The sequence below is a fragment of the Dendrobates tinctorius genome, unplaced genomic scaffold (assembly GCF_039654945.1).
Source record: "Dendrobates tinctorius isolate UK_male_01 unplaced genomic scaffold, ASM3965494v1 ptg000057l, whole genome shotgun sequence".
NCBI classification, from domain to species: Eukaryota; Metazoa; Chordata; class Amphibia; order Anura; family Dendrobatidae; genus Dendrobates; species Dendrobates tinctorius.
This window is the reverse complement of record NW_027361725.1, coordinates 28,380,182-28,403,381: the sequence shown is the minus strand read 5'-3', so window position 1 is coordinate 28,403,381 and position 23,200 is coordinate 28,380,182. Positions and strand designations below refer to the sequence as shown.

The 23,200-nt window shown below is 47.3% G+C and overlaps 1 long non-coding RNA gene across 1 annotated transcript in view; it reads left to right on the top strand.

Annotated features, from left to right (window-relative positions):
• LOC141092007 (uncharacterized) overlaps window positions 1-19,094 on the top strand; it is a 100,829-nt gene extending 81,735 nt beyond the window's left edge. Inside the window, exons 2-3 of the long non-coding RNA XR_012232645.1 lie at window positions 13,141-13,283; window positions 18,411-19,094. This is a non-coding gene — a long non-coding RNA (uncharacterized lncRNA). The remainder of the gene's footprint in view (window positions 1-13,140; window positions 13,284-18,410) is intronic.
• Window positions 19,095-23,200: the final 4,106 nt, after the last annotated feature.

The window sequence follows — 23,200 nt, the reverse complement described above, 5'->3', positions numbered from 1 at the left end:
CCTCGGACAGAAGCCACAGAAGCCATGCCAGCAGAACCCCTTCTCAGCCTGAGCCGGTACCTACAGCTTCTCTGGGTGAGTGGACGACTCTCTGCCTATCAAGCTGTTAAATATCTTGTCTCTCTGTCTCTCTCTCTCTCTCTCCTCCGCTATGTCCACTGTAGGCTAAGAGGAAGGAGAAATCAAAAAATAAGGAATGTGCCCTCTGTACACGTCCCTTACCGGACTCTTATACAAAGAGGCTGTGCAAAAAATGCATTAACGAAACCGCAAAGCAGGCTTCAACATCAGCCACAGATATAAGGGCTATAATAAGGGAGGAATTACAGGCCCTAACCCAGTCTGGCGGCTTACCTAAGAAAACTAAGACTAACAAGCCAGCAACAGTTAGCTTAGATACGGATGAGGACGAAGCAATAGTCTCGGACAGTTCCAATACGTCCACATCATCATCTTCCTCTGATATTGAGGGGCGTTCATGTTTTCCATTAGATAACATGGACAACTTGGTGAAATCTGTGAGAAACACCATGGGATGCACAGAGACTAAGGAACCGCAAACGACACAAGAGATTATGTTTGCGGGATTAACAGATAGAAGGAGGATAGCTTTTCCCGTTATACCAGCTATAAAAGCCTTAGTGAAAAAGGAATGGGAGAAGCAGGACCAGAGAGGTTATCTTCCCTCGGCGTCAAAAAAAAAGGTACCCCTTCAGCGACGAGGAGTTGTCAACGTGGTCTAAGGTCCCGAAGGTCGATGCGGCAGTCGCCTCTGCCTCAAAATAGTCGGCCTTACCAGTGGAAGACGCAGGGATTCTAAAAGACCCACTGGACCGGAAAGCTGATGTCTCACTAAAGAGGGCATGGGAGGCAGCTACGGGCACATTTAAACCGGCAATAGCCAGTACGTGCACAGCTCGCTCTATGCTGGTCTGGATTGATCAACTAGACCAGCAAATAGAACAAAAAGTCTCCAGAGACAAGCTACAAGCTGCTATACCACTAATTTGTGACGCAGCGGCATATATGGCGGATGCTTCGGCCGATTCCCTATGCATGGCAGCCAGAACAGCAGGCTTGCTTAATAACGCCAGACGTAGCCTGTGGCTTAAGAGCTGGAAAAGTGACACCCAATCCAAGGCAAAGCTATGTGCCATACCTTGTGAGGGTGAGTTTTTGTTTGGGTAAACCTTAGACGAAATCCTTACAAAAGCAAAAGAAAGGGAAAAAAGGGTTCCCTAACCCCTCTCTCCCATTTTATAGGAGGGCGTTTAGGAGACGACCATTTGGCAGGGGAAGACCAGCAGAGAATCAAAATCGCTGGGCCACGAAGGAAGAAAAAGGCAAAGGTGCTATGTTTAGAGGATCCTCCTTCCGCAGAGATCGGAACTAAGGAGCCAGTTCCTCCAGTAGGGTGGAGACTAAAATTTTTTCTTCAGGAATGGGAAAAAATCACGGCCAGCCCTTGGGTCCTAGGCATTATTTGGGAAGGATTAAAATTAGAGTTCCATCACGTACCCAGTAATTCAGTCATTGTAACATCCCTCAGCTCACCAGTCCAACAGCGGGCCTTAGAGAATGAAATTGTCAGTCTGCTGGACAAAAAAGTTTTGGTCCAGGTGCCTAAAGGACAGGAAGGGAGAGGATTTTACTCCCCTCTCTTTCTGATACCTAAACCAGATTGCCCATTCAGGCTGATAATTAACCTGAGGAAACTAAATTAATTTGTAATAAATCATAAATTTAAAATGGAGTCCATTAGATCGGCAATTAAGCTCCTTTTTCCCAATTGTATGATGGCAGGCCTGGATCTGAAGGATGCCTATTATCATCTTCCCATCCATTACAGATTCCAGAAATACCTCAGAGTGGCGGTCTTCCTCGAGGGCACCATAGAACACCTCCAGTTCACAGCCATGCCATTCGGCCTTTCCATCGCACCAAGAGTCTTTACAAAGGTGATGCTGGAAGTAATGGCTTTCTTATGACAGAAGGACACACTGATAGTTCCCTATTTGGATGATTTTTTGATAATAGGGAACTCAGCTAGACAATGTAATAAGCGAGTTGCTGATGCAATCTTATCCCTACAGGCTCTTGGTTGGATAATAAACTTCAAGAAGCCACAGTCAGTTCAGTCCTTCCTGGGTCTCCAACTAGACTCCATAAGCCAAAAATGTCTGCTGCCACATGTAAAAATTACAGCAATTAAAACGAAGGTCAGGTCAGCAATAGACAAGCCACACATATCCTTAAGGGAAGCAATGTCCCTCCTAGGGTCCCTTACTTCCTGCATCCCGGCAGTTCGGTGGGCTCAATTCCACACGAGAGAATTACAGCATCAAATTCTCTTAGAGGAAACTCAGGACCGTGGAAATTTGGGGAAAAAAATAACTTTATCTCAGACGGTCCTAACCTCCCTAGCATGGTGGCTAGAGGAGGATAACCTATCGGGAGGAGTACCATGGGTGATAACACCCTCCCGTATAATTACTACTGATGCCAGCCCCACAGGATGGGGAGCTCATATGGGAAGTAACTTCGCCCAAGGCCTATGGGATATAACTGAGGATCAGGATTCATCAAACTTAAAAGAACTAAAGGCAGTTAGTCATGCATTATATCATTTTCTTCCGCAGTTACAAGGAGAAAACGTGAGGATCCTGTCAGACAACCCCACAGTGGTCGCATATCTGAACAGGCAAGGCGGGACTCGATCAGTCGCATTAATGTCTTCCGCAAGAGAGATCTTGTCTTTAGCCGAAAAACATTTTTTGTCTCTCTCAGCCTTCTACATAAGAGGGAGAGACAATTCAGAGGCAGACTTTCTAAGCCGCCATACACTTCGGCAAGGAGAGTGGAGCCTGAGCCAACAAATATTCACACGCATTTTGTCGTTATGGGGTCTTCCCCAGATAGATCTCTTCGCCACCAGGGAGAACAGGCAGGTGCGAAGATTCGCCTCTTTAAAAATGGCAGACAATCCGGAAATTCTGGATGCCCTCCAAGTCCCATGGCGGTTCAAACTGGCATATGCATTTCCCCCAATCATACTACTATCACAGGAAGATCAGGACAGAGGAAGCACGAATAATCTTAATAGCGCCATTCTGGCCCAGGATGCCATGGTTTTCATGCCTGCAAGCAATGTCAGTGACAGACCCTTGGGTGCTTCCTTCAACCCCCAAGCTCCTCTCGCAGGGGCCATTCTTCCATCCTCAAGTGAACAATCTCCACTTGACGGCTTGGAACTTGAAAGGGAAATGTTGAGAGCAAGAGGATTCTCAGAGGGGTTAGTCAATACTCTCTTGCAAAGTAGAAAATTGGCTACGACAAAAATTTTCACCAGGGTATGGAGAAAATTCTTGGAGTTTCACACAGCTCCTGATTCCAGAGAAATTCCTATAACAGCAATCCTAGAGTTTCTACAGAAAGGGAAAGATTTAGGACTATCGGTTAACACACTAAAAGTCCACGTGTCGGCTCTAGGGGCCCTCTATAGTTATAACGTGGCAGGCAATAGATGGATAGCTAGATTCATCTCAGCCTGTGAGCGGAGCGAACCGGTACACATACCCAGAGTTCCTCCTTGGGACTTGAATCTGGTGCTGGAGGCCCTAACACGTCCGCCTTTTGAACCGTTAGACTCAATATCCCTTAAGCACCTATCTCTTAAAACAGTACTACTAGTTGCACTAACCTCAGCCAGAAGAGTTAGCGACATACAAGCACTTTCAATAGAACCCCCTTTTCTGTTGACATTCCAGGATCAGCTAATATTAAAACCAGACCCCTCATACTTACCAAAGGTAGCAGGGAAGTTTCATAGATCACAAGAGATCCACCTCCCTTCATTTTTTTAGTAACCTTTCTACTCCAGGGGAAGAAAAGTTCCAAACACTAGACGTTAGAAGAGTAGTATTACAATACATTGAGAGGTCTAGCAGCTGGAGGAAGAGTAGGGCTCTATTTGATTCCTTCCAGGGCCAAAAGAAGGGATATGAGGTCACAAGGGGTACTCTGTCTCGGTGGATCAGAGACGCGATCAGTCTGGCATATTCCGAGAGCACCCGTTCACTAACCCTCCCTAGAAGTTAACATAATGTATATATACCTTCTTATTTGTAAAGTTAATAAATTTAGAATATTGAATAATATAATGGCCTAATAATTGGCGGTCCTCCGGGTACTCTGAAATCCAACTGAGGAGGAGAGGCGGATCGCCCTCTTTTAACTCTGTAGGTTTCCTGTTCCTATGGGCGGATCCCTCTCTCCAAGTGGGTGCTGTCGTGGACTCATTAAAAGAGCATTACCGGTAAGTAATCCGGCTTTTTTTTCTTCTGAACATGTTGAAGAATTGGTGAGTGCTGTATGAAGCACTATGGGGTTGGAGGAGGAACCCGTCCCTCAAACCATACAGGACGAATTGTTTAGTGGGTTACATGCGGATAAACAGACTGGCTTTCCCGTACATAATAGTATTGTGGATATGATCAGTTAGGAATGGAAGCTTCCAGAAAAGCGACTAACCACCCACTCAGGCTTCAAACACAGGTTCCCCTAGATGAAGATTTTATTAAGTGGGGTATCCCTAAAGTGGATGTTCAGGTGGCAAGAGTGGTAAAGAAAACCGCCCTACCCTTTGAAGACTCTTCCCAGTTAAGAGATCCCATGGATAGGAAGATTGAGAGTCTTCAAAAAAAAAAAATTCTGGGAAACTTCCTCCTCTGCTCTCAGATCTAATATTGCATCCACCTGCGTAGCCAGGTCCCTTTTTCGTTGGCTGGATGAATTGAAAAATCACATCTCCCAGGGGACTCCTAGAGGGGATTTACTAGACTCGCTGCTCATTCTCCGGAAGGCGACCAGGTTCCTGGCGGACGCCTCCATGGAGTCATTCCGTATTGCCGCCAGGTTGCTGGTCCAGGTTAACTCAGCCAGAAGAACACTCTGGCTCAAAATGTGGAGCGGGGATGTGACTTCAAAAATAAAACTTTGCTCTATTCCCTTTAAGGGCGAGTATGTGTTTGGACCAGCACTGGATGAGATCCTGGAAAAGGCCACGGATAGAAAGAAAGCCCTTCCTGAGCAAAGACTACCTAGGAAGCGGTTATTTCGCCCCTTCCAATCTCAGCCCTCCCAGCCCAAGGGGAAGGGAAAAACGGGGAGATGGAGCTATGCCAAGGGGAAGCCCAAAAACATTCTTGTTCCGCAGCCACCACAGCAGGAAAAGCAATGACTCCGATCTGGTGGAGGGGAGGATTTCGAGATTCGTCCACAGTTAGCAGGCCATTTCCAGCAGCTGCTGGGTTCTCAATGTCAACAGAGAAGGCCTTCTAATAGAATTCGAGGCTTCCCCTTCCCGGATCTTGAATCACATCCCCTCCATCTCGGGAGGCTCAGGCCCTGATGATGTTGGGGCTTCAGGAGCTGTTGGTATCAGAAGCAATATCCCCGGTTCCAGAAAACGAACAGGGAAGAGTACATTACTCCCGTCTTTTCATGGTAAAGAAACCCACGGGACAAGCCCGGATCATCATAAACCTAAGGGGGTCTCAATCATTCCATCACTTACCGCAAATTCAAGATGGAATCCATAAAATCAGCCATCCCTCTGATAGGCCCACACTCCTTTATGGCGACTATAGACCTAAAGGACGCCTATTTCCATGTGCCGATACACCCTCAACACAGGAAATATTGAAAATTTGCGGTCCGACTAAACCAGAGATTAAAACATTTTCAATACAATGTGCTCCCCTTCGGGATCTCGTCGGCCCCAAGGGTCTTCTCCAGAATCATGGCAGAGGCGGTATCATATATACGGGGACAAGGTATTTCCATCGTGCCCTACCTAGACAACCTACTAATTATTGGTCCCTCCGCCGAGATCCTCAGAGACCATGTGGCCAGAACTCTGGACATTCTACGAAGCCTGAGCTGGATCCTCAACCTAAAAAAATTCCCAGCGCCAGCCTTCAAGGACGATAAGATTTTTGGGGGTTCTTCTGGACTCATCGAGGCAAATGTCTTTTTTAACAGAGGACCATCACCAAAATCTGATAGCAAAGGTCCTGAACTTCAAGAAACAGAGGTCACCTTCACTACAGACAGCTATGTCTCTCTTAGGTTCAATGATGGCCTGCATACAATCAGGCACACTCCCGAACTCTGCACATACTAAAAAACTGGGATGGGAATCCCAACTCGCTAGCCAGAAGGACCCAAACGACAGGGAGTGTAAAAGCATCCCTAGCCTGGTGGGCAAACCAGGCAAACCTACGCAAAGGCATAGGCTGGGTAAAATCCCCCCTGATGACAGTGACGACGGATGCCAGCAGAAGAGGCTGGGGGGCTGTAATATCTCAGGTTTCATTCAAGGGTCTCTGGAGCCAGCAAGTAAGCACCAGATCCTCCAATTTCAGGGAGTTAAAGGCAGTGGAAAAGGCTCTTCTGGCAGCAGACAGTCTGATCTTGGGGCAACACGTCAGAGTTTATTCAGACAATATGACTACAGCGGCCCATCTCAAGCATCAAGGGAGCACGAGATTCGACAGTCTGAAAGGGATCTCAGGCCGAATATTTTCCTGGACCGAAAAGCATCTCCTCTCCTTGACTGCAGTACACCTGAAGGGGTCAGAAAACCTACAGGCAGACTTTCTAAGCCGCCGGGACATCCAGCCAGGAGAATGGAGTCTTAAGATGGAAGTTTTCAGAATGTTGACAGACAAATGGGGCCTGCCGGAGGTCGACCTGCTGGCCTCAAGTCAGAATGCGCAAGTCGAGGCTTACTTTTCCCTAAATCCCAGAGATGCCTCTCAGGGAGAGGACGCCTTCGCCCACACATGGAGATTTCGGCTGGCATACGCCTCCCCCCCCCCCGATACCACTACTAGCAAAGACCCTTAGAAAGATTTGGGACAATCGGTACCGACTATCCTGGTAGCCCCAGTATGGCCAAAAAGGAGCTGGTTCAATCTCATCATAGAGCTCCAGGTGGAGGGGCCAGTTCGCTTGCCACTGTCACACGATCCTCTTCTACAGGGTCCTCTTTGTCACTCAGACCCATGAATGCTGAACCTGGCGGCCTTGTTACTGAAACCCAAGTATTACGAACTAAGGGCTCTCAGAATCAGTAATATCCACCTTACAAAAGTCAAGGAAATCTGTTACCAATGCCATATATAATGAAGTATGGAAGTTCTCCTCATGGTGTCACCCTAGTATACCTGAACCCTTCCACCCAAACATATCTCAAATATTGCCTTTTTTTTAAAAAAGGACTAGAGCTTGGCCTTAAACCAAGTACTTTAAAAGTTCAGGTTTCCACTTTAAGTACATTTTTTGACCAGGATTTAGCTAACCAATGGTGGATAAAGAGATTTATGATTTCAGCAATCAGGCTTCAACCCACAAGACAAATTGTCCTCCATTCGAGCCCCTATCTTCCTGTACTCCCCAGCTCCTCTCATGCAAAACAGCATTCTTGGTGGCCATATCTACAGCAAGGCGTGTGGGTGAGTTACAGGCCCGATCATTCAGAGAACCTTACTTAAGCATCAGAGATGACTCCATTGTACTTCATCTAGACCCATCCTTTCTTCCTAAGGTAGTGTCAGAGTTTCACCGATTTCAGGACATAGTCCTCCCGTCCTTCTGCCAAAACCCTGCAAATCCAAAAGAAGAAAAGTTCCATACTCTGGATGTACAACATGTAATCCTACACTACCTGGAACAATCCAAATCGGTCAGGATTGACCAAAATCTGTTTGTACACTTGAAACAAGGGCAAGAAAGTAGTGAAAAGTACAATCGCAAACTGGATTAAGAGGGCCAAAGCTGAAGCATATCTGGCCCAGAACATGACGGCACCTGTGGGCTTAAGAGCTCATTCTACCAGATCCACCTCGGTGTCCTGGGCTCAAAGGTCAGGAGCATCTGCAGAGCAGATCTGCAGGGCTGCAACATGGTCTTCCTTACACACCTTTACCAAGCATTATAGATTGGACTTCTGGTCCAATAGGGATCTAGTCTTTGGCCGGAAAGTGCTCCAGGCCATAGTCCCCCCCTCCCAGTGCAGAGTTGGTTGATATTCCTCCTATGCTGTTGTGGAAGGTGACTAGAGAAAATAGAGTTAGACCTACCGGTAACTTGGTTTCTAGGAACCTTCCACGACAGCACTAATTCCCTCCCAACATTCTTGGATAATTTTCTGACAAGATAAAGGTAACCGATGCTATGGTATTAGTTGTAAGTCACTGGCTAATGAGAGGTGGGAAGGTTTTTAACCTCTTTGTGCTTCCTGTCCCCCATTAGGGTATGGAGACAACCTCCTATGCTGTCGTGGAAGGTTCCTAGAAACCGAATTACCAGTAGGCCTGGCCTAATTCTATTTTTTAGGCTGAGGGGGTCAATAGTCAGGGCCCCTTACCAGCCTGAGAATACCAGCCCCCAGCTCTGGGCTTTAGCAAAGCTTGTTGTCAAAAATGGGGGGGACCCCACGCCATTTTTTTTAAATTATTTAAATTTTTAAAAAAACAGCGAGTGGACCCCTTTATTGATAACCAGCCTTGCTGATAGCTGAGTGATGTAGCCCCCAGCTGTGAGTTTTGCCTGGCTGGTTATAGAAAATACAGGGGAACCCATGCCGTTTTTTGAATTTATAGCACAGGCGGCGGTTTATGAATAGCCCCATCAGCCGCTCCTGCTGTCGTTATTAGCAACAGGGGTAGTCTGATGGGAGTAATAGTCCCATCAGCTGCCGCCTGCTGTCTCTTTTATCATTTAAATGTAACTTATTCTCTCCTCGCGCCGATCACCGGCAGAGCAGGAGAGAATGAAGAGAGCCATGTTCAGTACTGGGCAGGCCCGGATTGGTAATCTGCCCAACCGGGCATTTTCCCGCTGGAGTGGCGGCGCCCGCATATCCGGCCACTGGCCCGTTTTAAATTCTTGCCGCCGGCCCTTTAAATCTGCGGGCACGGCGGTTTTACACAGGTATGCGCGCTGGCAGAAGCTGCATCATCACTCACCAGTCTGTGGCACAGGAGGGGGTTAAAAACGTCTGACGTTGCACGTCAGGACGTTCTTTGTGGGCGGAGACAGCACACTCTTCTCTCCTGCTGAGCCTGCTCCAGTCTGCAGCGCTGACCTATCAGGAGAGGAGACCAGAGGCTCAGGACATCCAGCCTACCTGCGCCCACCTGTAATCACTGGATGCCTGCCAGGATTGGAGTGACGGTTGTGTCTGGGACCTGGTGAGTAATTGAATACAGGTGATGGGCTGCAGTGGGGGGGCTGGCTGGTGCATACATGTGCTGCAGTGGGGGGTGCTGGCTGGTGTATACAGGTACTGCAGTGGGGGGACTGGCTGGTGTATACAGGTGCTGCAGTGGGAGGGCTGGCTGGTGTATACAGGTGCTGCAGTGGGGGGGCTGGCTGGTGTATACAGGTGCTGCAGTGTGGGGGCTGGCTGGTGTATACAGGTGCTGCAGTGGGGGGGCTGGCTGGTGTGTACAGGTGCTGCAGTGGGGGGGGCTGGCTGGTGTGTACAGGTGCTGCAGTGGGTTGGCTGGCTGGTGTGTACAGGTGCTGCAGTGGGGGGGCTGGCTGGTGTATACAGGTGCTGCAGTGGGGGGGCAGGCTGGTGTATACAGGTGCTGCACTGGGGGGCTGGCTGGTGTATACATGTGCTGCAGTGGGGGGGCTGGCTGGTGTATGCAGGTGCTGCAGTGGGGGGGGGCTGGCTGGTGTATGCAGGTGCTGCAGTGGGCTGGCTGGTGTATACATGTGCTGCAGTGGGGGGGTGCTGGCTGGTGTATACAGGTGCTGCAGTGGGGGGGCTGGCTGGTGTATACATGTGCTGCAGTGGGCTGGCTGGTGTGTACATGTGCTGCAGTGGGCTGGCTGGTGTGTACATGTGCTGCAGTGGGGGGGCTGGCTGGTGTATACAGGTGCTGCAGTGGGCTGGCTGGTGTATACATGTGCTGCAGTGGGCTGGCTGGTGAATACATGTGCTGCAGTGGGGGAGCTGGCTGGTGTATACAGGTGCTGCAGTGGGCTGGCTGGTGTATACAGGTGCTGCAGTGGGCTGGCTGGTGTATACAGGTGCTGCAGTGGGGGGGCTGGCTGGTGTATACAGGTGCTACAGTGGGCTGGCTGGTGTATTCTTGTGCTGCAGTGGGGGGGCTGGCTGGTGTATACAGGTCATAACCAGATTAAGGCTAAAAAACCCATATACACTATTTAAGACATATACTAGTAAACAATGGTAAGTAGAGGGTTAATATGCAGAGGGAAAATATGGACAATCGCAAAAATCATAAACATAGACACAGGAAAAAACAGGCGATCAAGAAAGTCCAGAAGACTAGATAAATTCAAAAGGTAAAAAATTGAATCTTTATTATATTACGACCAAGGTAAAAGGAAGAGGAAAACAAGTCAAACATGACCATGGTAGCACGAGGGCGACCAAGTGGGGCATACACTGGGCTTATAGACAGTACAGGGGAAAACAGGTTGCTTATACATAATTATGCTGATAACATTAAAAATATAGCACCCATCCCCAGACCATACATATTAGGCCTGTTTCACACTTCCGTTTTTTCAAATCCGTCAAAATCCGTTGGTTTCCGTAAAAAAACGGATCCGCCATTTTTTGCAGGTTCCGTTTTTTTTGTCCCATAGACTTCCATTAGTGGTTACCGCGGATCCGTCAAAAAAACGGATCCGTTTTATAAAAACGGATCCGTTTGCATCAGTTTCCATCAAAAAAACGGAAACGGATCCGTTTGGCGGACACAAAAACGGAAGTGTGAAACAGGCCTTACATAGAGAACCCAACAGGATGTACTAATATGAAGATAACACTATACCATAATAACACATGAAAACATCTTTACCTGTTGGAATAGTAAGTGGAGGTCCACCCAGGTATGACCCCCCCCCCTGCAGTGGTCTGGCTGGTGTATACAGGTGCTGCAGTGGGATGGCTGGCTGGTGTATACATGTGCTGCAGTGGGGGGGCTGGCTGGTATACATGTGCTGCAGTGGGGGGGCTGGCTGGTGTATACAGGTGCTGCAGTGGGGAGGCTGGCTGGTGTATACAGGTGCAGGCTCAGTGGGGCTGGTGTATACAGATTAAGGATAAAAAACCCATATACACTATTAAAGACATATACTAGTAAACAATGGTAAGTAGAGGGTTAATATGCAGAGGGAAAATATGGACAATGGTTGTAATATAATAAAGATTCCATTTTTTACCTTTTGAATTTATCTAGTCTTCTGGACTTTCTTGATCGCCTGTTTTTTCCTGTGTCTATGTTGGTGCATACAGGTGCTGCAGTGGTCTGTTTGGTGTATACAGGTGCTGCAGTTGGATGGCTGGCTGGTGTATACATGTGATGCAGTGGGGGGCTGGCTGGTGTATACAGGTGCTGCAGTGGGGGGGCTGGCTGGTGTATACATGTGCTGCAGTGGGGAGGCTGGCTGGTGTATACAGGTGCAGGCTCAGTGGGGCTGGTGTATACAGGTGCTGGACTCAGTAGGCAGCGGGGCAGGTGGTGATGATATATAGATATTTATGCCCATGATACTGTATATGGGGCTTTATATGTGGGGCCACTATAATATGTGCAGGGCTATATGTGGGGCCACTATAATATGTGCAGTGGGGTGGCTGGCTGATGTATACATGTGCTGCAGTGGGGGGGCTGGCTGGTGTATACAGGTGCTGCAGTGGGCGGACTGGCTGGTGTATACAGGTGCTGCAGTGGGGTGGCTGGTGTATACAGGTGCTGCAGTGGGCTGGCTGGTGTATACATGTCCTGCAGTGGGGGGGCTGGCTGGTGTATACAGGTGCTGCAGTGGGGGGGCTGATGTATACAGGTGCTGCAGTGGGGGGGCTGGCTGGTGTATACAGGTGCTGCAGTGGGCTGGCTGGTGTATACAGGTGCTGCAGTGGGCTTTTCCTTAGGATAGGTGATCAAGGTCTGATCTGTGTGGGTGCAACGCCTGCCGCCACCACAGATCACTTGTACTTGGTGCCGGCGGGAACTGCTCAGGTCAGAGGCGTATCTGGTGGGGGGCAGCCAGGGCATGTGCTCTGGGCGCAGCCGGCAGGGTGGCGTAGTCGGGCCACCTAATGCGGCGGTCCGCAGTGTCTCCCCTGGTGGCTGCGTTCTGCCGCCCTCCCGGACTGGGCGTCGGCTGCTCTCTGTGCCGGCTGTCAAGCTGACAGCCGGCGCAGAGAAGCTGCAGTGCGCCGGCTCCCAGTGATCAATTGTACTGGCGTCTGTACAGACGCCAGTACAATTGAAGCTCTGACCGCCGGGTCAGAGCATCGCCAGCAGTGTGATCAGGTCATGTAATCACGCTGTTGACGTCACTCGCCAGCGCCCAGAGTGAACACTGGTGGTAAGCGCTCCACTGTGGAGCTGAAGAAACCACCGAAGATGGGAGATGGAGGGGGCATTTGGAGTGGAGATGGGGGGGATTTGGAGTGGAGATGGAGGGGTTATTTAATGTGTGGGGAGATTTGGAGTAGGGACAGGTGGTTATTTAATGTGTGGGAGGAATTTAGAGTGGGGATGGGGGGTACTTAATATGTGGGGGGATTTGAAGTGGGGATGGGGGTTATTTAATGTGTGGGAGGAATTTAAAGTGGAGATGGGGGGTTATTTAATGTGTAGGGGATTTGGAGTGGGGATGGGGGGTACTTAATGTGTGTGGGGGATTTGGCATGGGGATGGGGGATTTCATGTGTGTGGGGGGATTTGGAGTGGAGATGGGGGATTTAATGTGTGGGGAGATTTGAGGACACAAAATGAAGAGTATGTATGTATGAGGGCATGTATGAGGAAACAGTATGGGTAATGGGTGCAGACAGTATTGGGAGCGGACGGGTAAATGTATGTGGACACAGTATGGGGAGTGAGAGTGATGGGATGTGTTCAGACACAGTATGGGGAGTCAGGGGTATGTGAGTGAGGAGGTAAATGTATGTGGAGACAGTATGGTGAACAGGGGGATGTTAGAGGAGATAGTATGAGGAGGGAGGGGAATAGTGTGAGGCGACAGTATATTGCAGATATTTTTATTTAGGAGCATTATAATGACACTTCTATCTTTAAGGGCATCGTGTGGAGATTTGCTGCAGAGGACCGGAGAAGATGGAAGTCTGCAGAGACGAGATGTGGATGAGAAAACTCACCATGGGGTCTGGACAAGAAGAAGTAAAGAAGGAGACCGACTCCAGAGATGACATCATCTATAAGGTACCTGGATGTAAATATTATTTGTGATACTGACTAATTCTCATGTTTTTATTTATATTAGGAACATTAAAGGGGTTGTCTAGGTTTATGCTGAGTCTGCAGTCATTCTATGTGACTGCAGACATCTGAATTCTCACAGTGCGCACTGAGCGCTGTTAGGATTCTCTCGTGCCGGTAATTTACATACATGCGGTCACATGCTGACTAGACATGTGTGGCCTCACTCAGTGAAAATGAACGGAGCGAGGCCGGGCACGTCTAGTCAGAATGTGGCCAGAAGTGTATAAATCACATGCTTGTGCTGACATGACCATGTACTCTTGCCACCGGTACGGGAGAATCCTAAAAGTGTGCAGTGCATTAATTGTGAGAATTCAGAAGCTGCAATGTCAGGATTTAGCTCTGCAGGTTCTAGTAGTCATCACATGGACACTTCACTCATATGCGATTTTAATACTTATGGTCCTGTGACAACGAGCTTCTCTTCCTGCTTCTCTCAGTTTTTCACTGAACATTGAAAGCATTAGGGAGAGCAGCTCGTGGGTACATGACTAAGCGTGCAAATCGCACGTGTGCTTGGGGGGGCGCAGAACCGAATTCTTGCCCCCGGTGCCAGAAAGCCAAGATGCACCTATGGCTCAGGTACGGCACATCACAGCTTCACCTACTGTATAGCGGCCGGATACTGCACATTTGGTACCTATTCAAATCAAGGCGCGGACATGCAGAACCCGATTGTAACCACTTGACAGTAGATTGAGCTGTGCTGTTCTGTAACTGTGCAGTTCCCACCAGCACTGAGAACAGCTGACCTGCAGTGGTGCCAGGTGTCGCACCAACACGATCAAACATGATGACCTATCCTAATAATCGGTCATCAGTGTTAAAGTAGTGGACAACCCCTTAAAATATTCATGTTTCCGTTCTCTGTTTCAGAACTGGCTGGTGGCTGACTTTTGGGGCTGATGAGAATTATGTTTTCTCAAGGTCCTCCAGCCACTTTTGCACCAGGAGCTTATTTAGCCAAGAATATCTGATTTCTATCAGTGCTGGACAATCAGTCTCTATATAAATCAGATCTTTTGGGCCAAATAAGCTCCTGGTGCAGGACTGGCTGGAGGACTGGCCATTTTTAGTAGATGGACCATCCCTTTAATTTTTTCTTTATGTGGTGATATCATTAAGGGCTGGTTCACATGATTGATGATGCCAGAGAATCGGATTGATTATGGTCATGACATCGATCACACTCTGATCTGAGTTTGATCAGTGTCAGGTTACTGTGATCTGATTCTCTCGCATGAGATAACGGTATCACAGGTGCGGAGGAGACTACATCTTTCCATCTTCTCCATTCTCTGTGTCCGCTTAAATCAGACTGTAGTCCGATGTGTCACACGCACTCATAGACCTGTATAGGTGCGCATGATCCAAATTGTGCATGCTGCAATTTTTTTTTTCTTTTCAAAACCAAAAATGTCAGCAGGGTCATGGGGTATATGCGCAGTCATAGAATGCCGTATCTCCCACCTTTTAAAGACAAGGAGGGACGTATATTGTAATTTTTCACCTATTTAACTCCCTTAGTGTTCTCACCCATAAACTGTACAGAAAAGGCTGCATAGAAGATACACTCCTATTTAATTGATTTGAATGTGGGCTGCTTTGGCTTGTGTGCCAGGGCTGATTTTCAGTCCCAGTCCGGCCCTGGTTATAGGTGATGCTCAGGTAGTCAGGGGCATAGATCAGACTCACTTTTGTGCTGCACCACCAGGGAGCCGTCTATCTCCCTCTTCTCCGTACGCTGTGCCTGTGCTGGTGCGGGGAAGAGTGGTGATAAAAAGACATCGGGATGGAACAGTGCTCTGTTATATTCAAATAGTGAGCCGCAGTCTGCAGCAGGTGAGCCATGTCAGTTGTGATGCGAGCACTGCTCTTCCCATTTGTCCAATACTGGGAGGGGAGTAGTTACTTACACGATGGCAGGAGTCATGATGTACTGCTTGCCGCATCTCTCAAGACAACCAGGGAGTGCAGTGTGCGCATCATAGTGACACGCTCAAATGATGCAGACTGGGGCTTACTATTTGTATATAACAGAGTGCTGTTCCATCCTGATGTCTTTTTGTGTCACTGCTACTACCTGAGTTAAACAATCGGGAGAGCTTTGTATGCATGATCGCTAAGGCCTCTTTCACACTTCAGTTATTTGCATCAGTTAAGATCCGCCAAAAAGGCAGACAAGCGGATCCGTTCTCAACTGATGTGAACGGATGGCACAGGATCCGTTTTTAGACGGATACTGAAAATGAGGAAATTGAGAAAGAGAGAGAGAGAGAATTTTTTTTTTTGTCCGGCACCCAGACAGATTTTGGGGTTAATTCAGTGTCTGGAGGATCCGCCGGCCAAAAAAACGTTGCAAGCTCCGTTTGGAAATCTTTGAGGATGTTGACGGACCAGGTGTCAGTGCCTGAATCCTCCGGTCCTCCAGTGGGCCTGTCCGGCCCTGCATCTCATTATGGAGAAAGAAGCTCATCAAGAGGGATATATTTTTTCTGGGGTCATCTGTAGAGCAGATTGAGGTTCTGCCCTTGTTAGGGTAAGAGCACACACATGACATGACAGGGTAGGTAGTAAGGAAGATTGGATCTGTCCGTTCCTGGAGTTCCACAACTGGATGCCCCTTGGCTCTAAACAATTTTTATCAACTGTCACTTTCTTCATTTTGGTGTGTTTTTCCATTTGTGATTAAGGCATATAGAGTTTTTGTGACAATTTATGTACAATATATGCTGAATCCAATTTGATCAGTGGTCAATATTTACATTAGATCACACTGAATTCAGTGTGCCTTCCACATGTGACTTTAGGCACATTTTTATGTTATATTCATGATGTGTTAAAACCCAAATTACTGGTGGTCAATTGTCTGATTAGATGTTATTGTATTATTTGAGTAGGAGTTATGCTTTGTAAGGTGTTTTTCCATGTTAATTATAATATGATCTTGAAAAACTAGACCTTGTAATTCAAACAGGGATTACAGCTGAATATATGAATGTTCCTCATTGGCAAGGCCAAGCATGGGAAAGTAGCAGCTTTTGTCAACAGGATAACTTATGACTAAAAGAACATTGCGCACTTCATTAGCAGTGCAATGTTTCTCAATATGCTGATATTCCCCAATAAAAAACAGCTACTCTTTATATTTTATTTTGAAGGTCTGATTAATGAAAATATATGTGATTAAAACCTCTTTCACACATTATTTACAATATTCCACAGGTTAAAAGGGGTTATCCAGGACTATCTATTTTTTTACTACAGGTCTAATAACTAACAGGCAAGTAGTTGCTAACTACCTGCCTATTAGGCCCAGCGCTGATCTCTGGTAGCACAAAGTGGTCTCAGTCCACTCCTGACAGCGATTCAGCGGCTTCCAATGACATCACGTCAACAGATCAGCGGCTTCACCTTCACCTCTGCTCTGTTGACAGGGCATGACTGCCACCGTCATGCTGATTGCGGGGAGCTAGCTGTCAATCGGGATGACATCGGCAGTCACGTCCAATCGATAGAGCAGCCAGGAAGAAGAGGTACTCTGCTGACGTGAAGCATCTGAATCGCTGGTAGGAGCAGTCAGTGACCAGTTTTAAGTCGGCGCCATGTAGAACATGCAGGTAATTACCTCTGTAAGCAACTGCCTGCCTGTTAGCTTTTAGGCCCATAGTAAAATATATATACCGTATATACTCTTGTATAAGCCAAGATTTTTCAGCACTTTTTTGTGTGCTGAAAACACCCCCCTAGGCTTATACACGAGTTATTTTCCAGAAAGCCGGCGGGGGAGGGAGAGCGGCAGAGCAGTGGCAGGAGTCAGCGGCTGTGGCACAGTGACAGCTGCAGCCACCGGCTTCCAGAAGACATCATACTCACCCTCCTTGCGCCGTCGCTGCATCTCCGTCCCTGCATATCTGTCCCAGCGTCGGCATCTCTCCTGTGCTGAGCGGTCACGGTACTACTCATTAAGGTAATTAATATGTACGCGTCTCCACTCCCATAGGTGTGGAGCGCATATTAATTACCTTAATGAGCAGTACCACATGACAGCTCAGCACAGGAGAGCTGCCACGCTGGGATAACGGAGATGCAGAGACAGTGCGAGGAGGGTGAGTAGGACGAGGGGAGGGTGAACCATGCATACAACGATGGGACGAGGGGTGAGCTACGCATACAACGATGGGATATGGGTTGAGCCACACATCGCAGGACAAAACAGGGGAGCCACATACCAGGACAGGACGGGCGGAGCCACATCCCAAGACAGTATGGGGGGAGGGGACAATACATACCCAGCTTATACTCTAGTCAATAAGCTAACCCAGTTTTCCGTGGCAAAAAGAGGTGCCTTGGCTTATACTCGGGTCGGCTAAGGGTATGTTTCTACATGGCGTATTGGCAGCACTTTGGACGCAGCTCCGCCCAAAGCGCTGCCCCCTTTTGTACACACGGTAATTCCGCATGTGTTCATTGTACACTTGCGGAATCACTGCATCCTATACATAGACTGTGTAATTTATCTTGCAGAGACTGAGCGTCTCCACGAGATAAATAGACATGCTGCGGTCTATAAAGACGCGCTGCATGTGCGTATACGCACTTACGCAGGTTTGCCACCTACGTCTTTGTACACATAGTGGAGATGGGATTTCATAAAATCCCCTCCACTATGCTGTAACATCTGGACACTGCGGCTGTACCCAGCGTCAAGCCTGCAGCGTTTCCTGATCGTGAAACGTACCCTTATACTCGAGTATATACGGTAATAGTTTTGGACAATCCCTCTAAACACAAACACCATAGGATCCTGTGCATATTTCAAAAATCTTTCTTTTGCTATTCTATTGCGCCCTCTCTCATTTATAATTTTTTTTTTTTTTTTGTGCCACACCAGCATGCAACTCAATGCAGATACCATTGGATTTTCTTGTCACTGTCTTCTTTTGCACAGCAACGGTACATTTGTGGATACCATTGTTTGGGCAGAAAGCTGGCAGCTATGTTTTTCCATCCTATCAAAAAAACAGTATCTAGTTGAATAAAGTTTTAGCACTATGTGTTTTGCAGTAAGTGTATGCCTCAACTCGAAGAAAAGTCATGACGTTATAAAGAACCTGGCATGAGTAAGACCTGAATGGTCGAAATGCGTCGGTTTCAGACCACCAGGGACCCCATTTGTCATCACGTCTTTCCATGTTTGATGCTGGATTTTTAAATGTGTTATCAATAAAATATTGGACTTTTTTTCTGAAATGGAGTTTCACGCTGGAGATTTTTTTCCCACTGTGACAAGTGACACATCCCTGAATTCTGTATGTCAACTTCTATCTACCACTTTTTCATATTACGTAGCAGAAACCTGCTAACAGATCCCCTTTAAATAAAAGTTTTGGTAATTGTACATTGTGTCCTTTTGTTAAAATGAATGGATTGCAGATGTGTTTACAAAATATTCCTTCCCATGTGTCTGATGCTGAATAGTTTCTGACATTGTGCAAAAAGGAAACTGCAGTACAATGGCTTATTGTATACACAGGCTGCATCATCTCTGCAATTCATGTATCAAACGCTTCTTTTATGAATGTTTGTATGAAGTGTGTGGAGCTCAAGGCCATTATCAGAAAAGTCTTAAAAAGCCTTCTCATTCTGAACAGATTATGTTGGAGGATCTACCAGTTTTTGTTCTCCCATTAGATGAGCCATTACCAGGTATCTGCAACAGCATTCTCATTTCACCTCATACAGAGCACATCAATGCTGCATCCTGTGTATGAGTGAGGAGGTGGGAGAGGTAGCTGTCAGCCGATTGCTCCCCAAGGTTTATACCTCACACCACTAGCTTAAAGGGAATCTGTCACCCCATTTTTCGAGTGTCAGCTGCCGACATCGCCATCAGGGGCTTATCTACAGCATTGTAACCTGAAAGATAAGAAAAATGAGGTTTGGTCTGATGGGTGTCGCGGACCGGTCCGGCGCCTCCCATCTTCTAACGGTGACATCCTCTTTGCTGCCTGTCGTGGCTGCTGCGCAGGCTCACTGCTCTGCCCTTCATCTCTAAACTTTTGGCGCGCCTAGTTTACTCCTGCCTTACCCGTTACCTCTCCACTCACTCCCTACTAGACCCTTCACAGTCCAGCTTCCACCCCCTACATTCGACTGAAACTGCACTCATCAAAGTGACCAATGACCTTCTGACAGCAAAATGTAACTGTGACCACTCTGCTCATTCTTCTTGACCTATCTGCAGCTTTCGATACTGTTGACCACCATCTCCTACTATCTAGTCTCCAGTCACTAGGCATTAAGGATACTGCTCTCTCCTGTTTCTCTTCCTATCTCTCTGACCGCTACTTCAGTGTTTTGTTCTCAGGCTCCAAGTCATCTCCTCTTCCTCTTGCAGTCAGGGTGCCTCAGGGCTCAGTCATTGGCCCCCTTCTTTTCTCTCTCTACACGGCCCCAGTTGGACAGACCATCAGCAGATTTGGCTTTCAGTACCATCTTTATGCTGAAGACACACAACTATATACGTCTTCCCCCGACCTTACCCCCGCTGTACTACAGAACGCCAGTGACTATCCGCAGTCTCCAACATCATGTCCGCTCTCTATCTGAAATTCAACCTCTCCAAAACTGAACTTCTGCTCCCGCCGTCTACTGACCTCCCTAAATCTGACATTTCACTCTCCGTGGGTGGCACTATAATAACACCCCGGCAGCAGGCGCGCTGTCTGGGTGTTATGTTTGACACCAATCTCTACTTCACATCCCATATACAATCTCTTGCCCGCTCTTGCCACTTACACCTAAAGAACATCTCTAGAATCCACCCTTTTCTCACCATGGAAACAGCAAAAACCTTCACTGTAGCATTGATCCACTAATGCCTGGATTACTGCAACGCTCTATTAATTGGCCTCCCCGTCACTCGACTATCCCCTCTCCAATCCATACTTAATGCAGCAGCCAGGGTCATCTATCTGACTAATCGGTACTCGGACGCGTCCGCTCTTCGCCAGTCCTTACATTGGCTGCCCATTCATTATAGGATCCAATTCAAAGTACTTGTTCTCACCCACAGAGCTCTCCACAGTGCAGCACCCCCCTACACCTCCTCCCTCATTTCTGTCCATGGGCCTAACCGACCGCTACACTCTGCAAACGACCTCTGCACTAATCCCGTACCTCCCACTCCCGACTCCAAGACTTCTCCCGTGCTGCTCCTATCCTCTGGAATGCTCTACCCCAAGAAATCAGGACTATCCACAATTTGCATAGTTTCAGGCGCTCCCTCAAAAAAACACATTTGTTCAGAGCGGCCTATCACGTTCACTAATCAGTCATTCTATGTGTAAAGGGCATGTCACACTAAGCGATGTCACAAGTTATAGCGATATTGCTAGCGATGTTATAGCAATATTGCTAGCGATATCGCTATGTCTGATACCAACGACCGGCTCCCCTGCTGGTTATCGCTGATCGCGCGAGAACGTCCTGGACTGTTCCTCGTCGGTCACTTCCTGCGGCGACGAGGAGCGACGCGTGGAGCCGGGCGGGAGGACGCAGGATCGCCTGGTGTGACAGGTAAGTAGCGACCCCCGTCCCCAGCGATGTCGCTGGTGAAATCTGCCTGTGTGGCAGCTCACTAGCGACCACTTAGCGATGTACCAGCGATCCTGACCGCGTCATATCGCTGGTCAGGATCGCTGGTACATCGCTAAGTGTGACAGTACCTTAAGTGTGCGTGTGTAGCCCATTCACTATCTCCATCCATCCCTCACTCCCTCAAGATGGCTGGACCTTCATTGTAAATACATCACTGTAAATACACACCTGTACTTTGTATCACCTCCACCTCATTGTAGATTGTAAGCTCTCACGAGCAGGGTCATCTTATTTTGCTTTAATTATTGTATACGTTGTTACTTATGACTTTTTGTTTTGAAACTGTTAAACTGTAAAGCGCTGCGGAATATGTTGGCGCTATATAAAGATTATTAATTATTATTATAGTATAATCTAACTCATTTTTCTTATCTTTCAGGTTACATCGGGGGCTTATCTATAGCATTACAGAATGCTGTAGATAAGCCCCTGATGGCGGTGTCGGCACCTGATACTCGAAAAATGGGGTGACAGATTCCCTTTAACAGTATGATCCCATTCCTTTATCACATACTTGGGACATCAGTGTATTACAAAAAATCACCATTCTGCAAGGTAAGATGGCCAACATTCACATATCCATACTGCACCCAGAAGGAGAGGTGGCTGGATATAATGTGTGTAGCTTATTGAACTCTATGGAATTATGAAAACATCTGAACAACAATCAGTTACTCAAACCATGTACGAGTGGCACCCCACCTATGAGACATTTAGCCTAGGTGTAGACAGTCATAGAGTCTCTCATCCAAAAAAATCAGGTCGATTATGCAAATTACCCTGATCAAACTCTGCTTTTTCTCCAGCAGTGACATGCTATTCTCAGAGCCCACAGTTTATATTTTATAAACCCCTGTCAATTGCAACTGATGAAGGTCAGAGATCTGACCGAAACTGTGGATTGTACATGCAAATAAAAGGCAATAATTTGCAACTTTCATCGAGTGCCAAGTTCTACAATGCTATCATATGGGATGGGATCCTATTTGAGCACAAAGCCATTAATAGGAGTGCCGTGTTTCTGTCACATCAGCGCCATTCAATTTCTTTGGGACTGCTGGAGAATTTGCACTTGGCTAATTCTGGCATTCCCTTTAGTTCCACTATCGATAATTGATTATGGATTACAAGACTCTTATTTTAAGGACCTGCTAGTAGACTAAAAGTGATAAGTACATTTATTATGCATCCTGCTATGATTTTGAACTATTGGATTATTGATTATCCATTATTGCTGCAGTAAAATGGGTTTTAATTAACAGGTCCTAAAAAAGATTAGCTTATGGCATAAGGCAAGGGCAAACATTGTACAATGAAGCAGGTCATGCTGCTGCTATAGGGCACCTAGAGAGAAGTGACTATTCCATGTGGATCTCCTAGCCATTTTTATTGATTGTATGAACCTGCACAGGGATGTGGTCTCCATAGTTTTTGCAATGTTACTGTTCGAAAGCAACAGGAAATTTTATCTTTACTATGGACCACTCATTCCCTTTGGAAACTGCTGCAGCTTGAACTCTCACTTGAATAGCATGACAAGCGCTCAAGTGTATTAAAAGGTAACCAATGAAATGGGATAAACCCCATGTATTACCGCCATTACAATAACACACTGTATAAGAAGGCACTGTTTAAAACAAAAGGCTCATTTACTATTGAAATTACTGTTCTTACATCATTGCCATGTTCCTGGGAATTAACAGCTGCTCTGTTCCTGGATCAGATCTTTCTCACTTGTAAAGGTAAAAATTACAATAATAGGAATACATGTAAAGCATTTCCATCAGCGGTAATCGGAAGAGGTCCAACCAATGTGACCTTCACTAATCGGTAAAATAAAAAGGAAATGCCACTTTAATACCTGGTACTTAAAAAAGTGAATTGTGCTAGTGTTAGGGTACAGTTACACCTAGCGACTCACCAGCGATCCCGACCAGCGATATGATGCGATCAGGATCGCTGGTGAATCGCTAGGTGGTCGCTAGTGAGCTGCCACACAGCCAGATCTCACCAGCGACATCGCTGGGGACGGGGGTCGCTACTTACCTGTCAGACGCGGCGATCCTGCGTCCTCCCGCCCGGCTCCACGCGTCGCTCGTCGTCACAGCAGGAAGCGCCGCAGGAAGTGGCCGACGAGAAATGATCCAGGAGCTTCTCGCGCGATCAGCAATAACCAGCGGGGGAGCCGGTCGGAG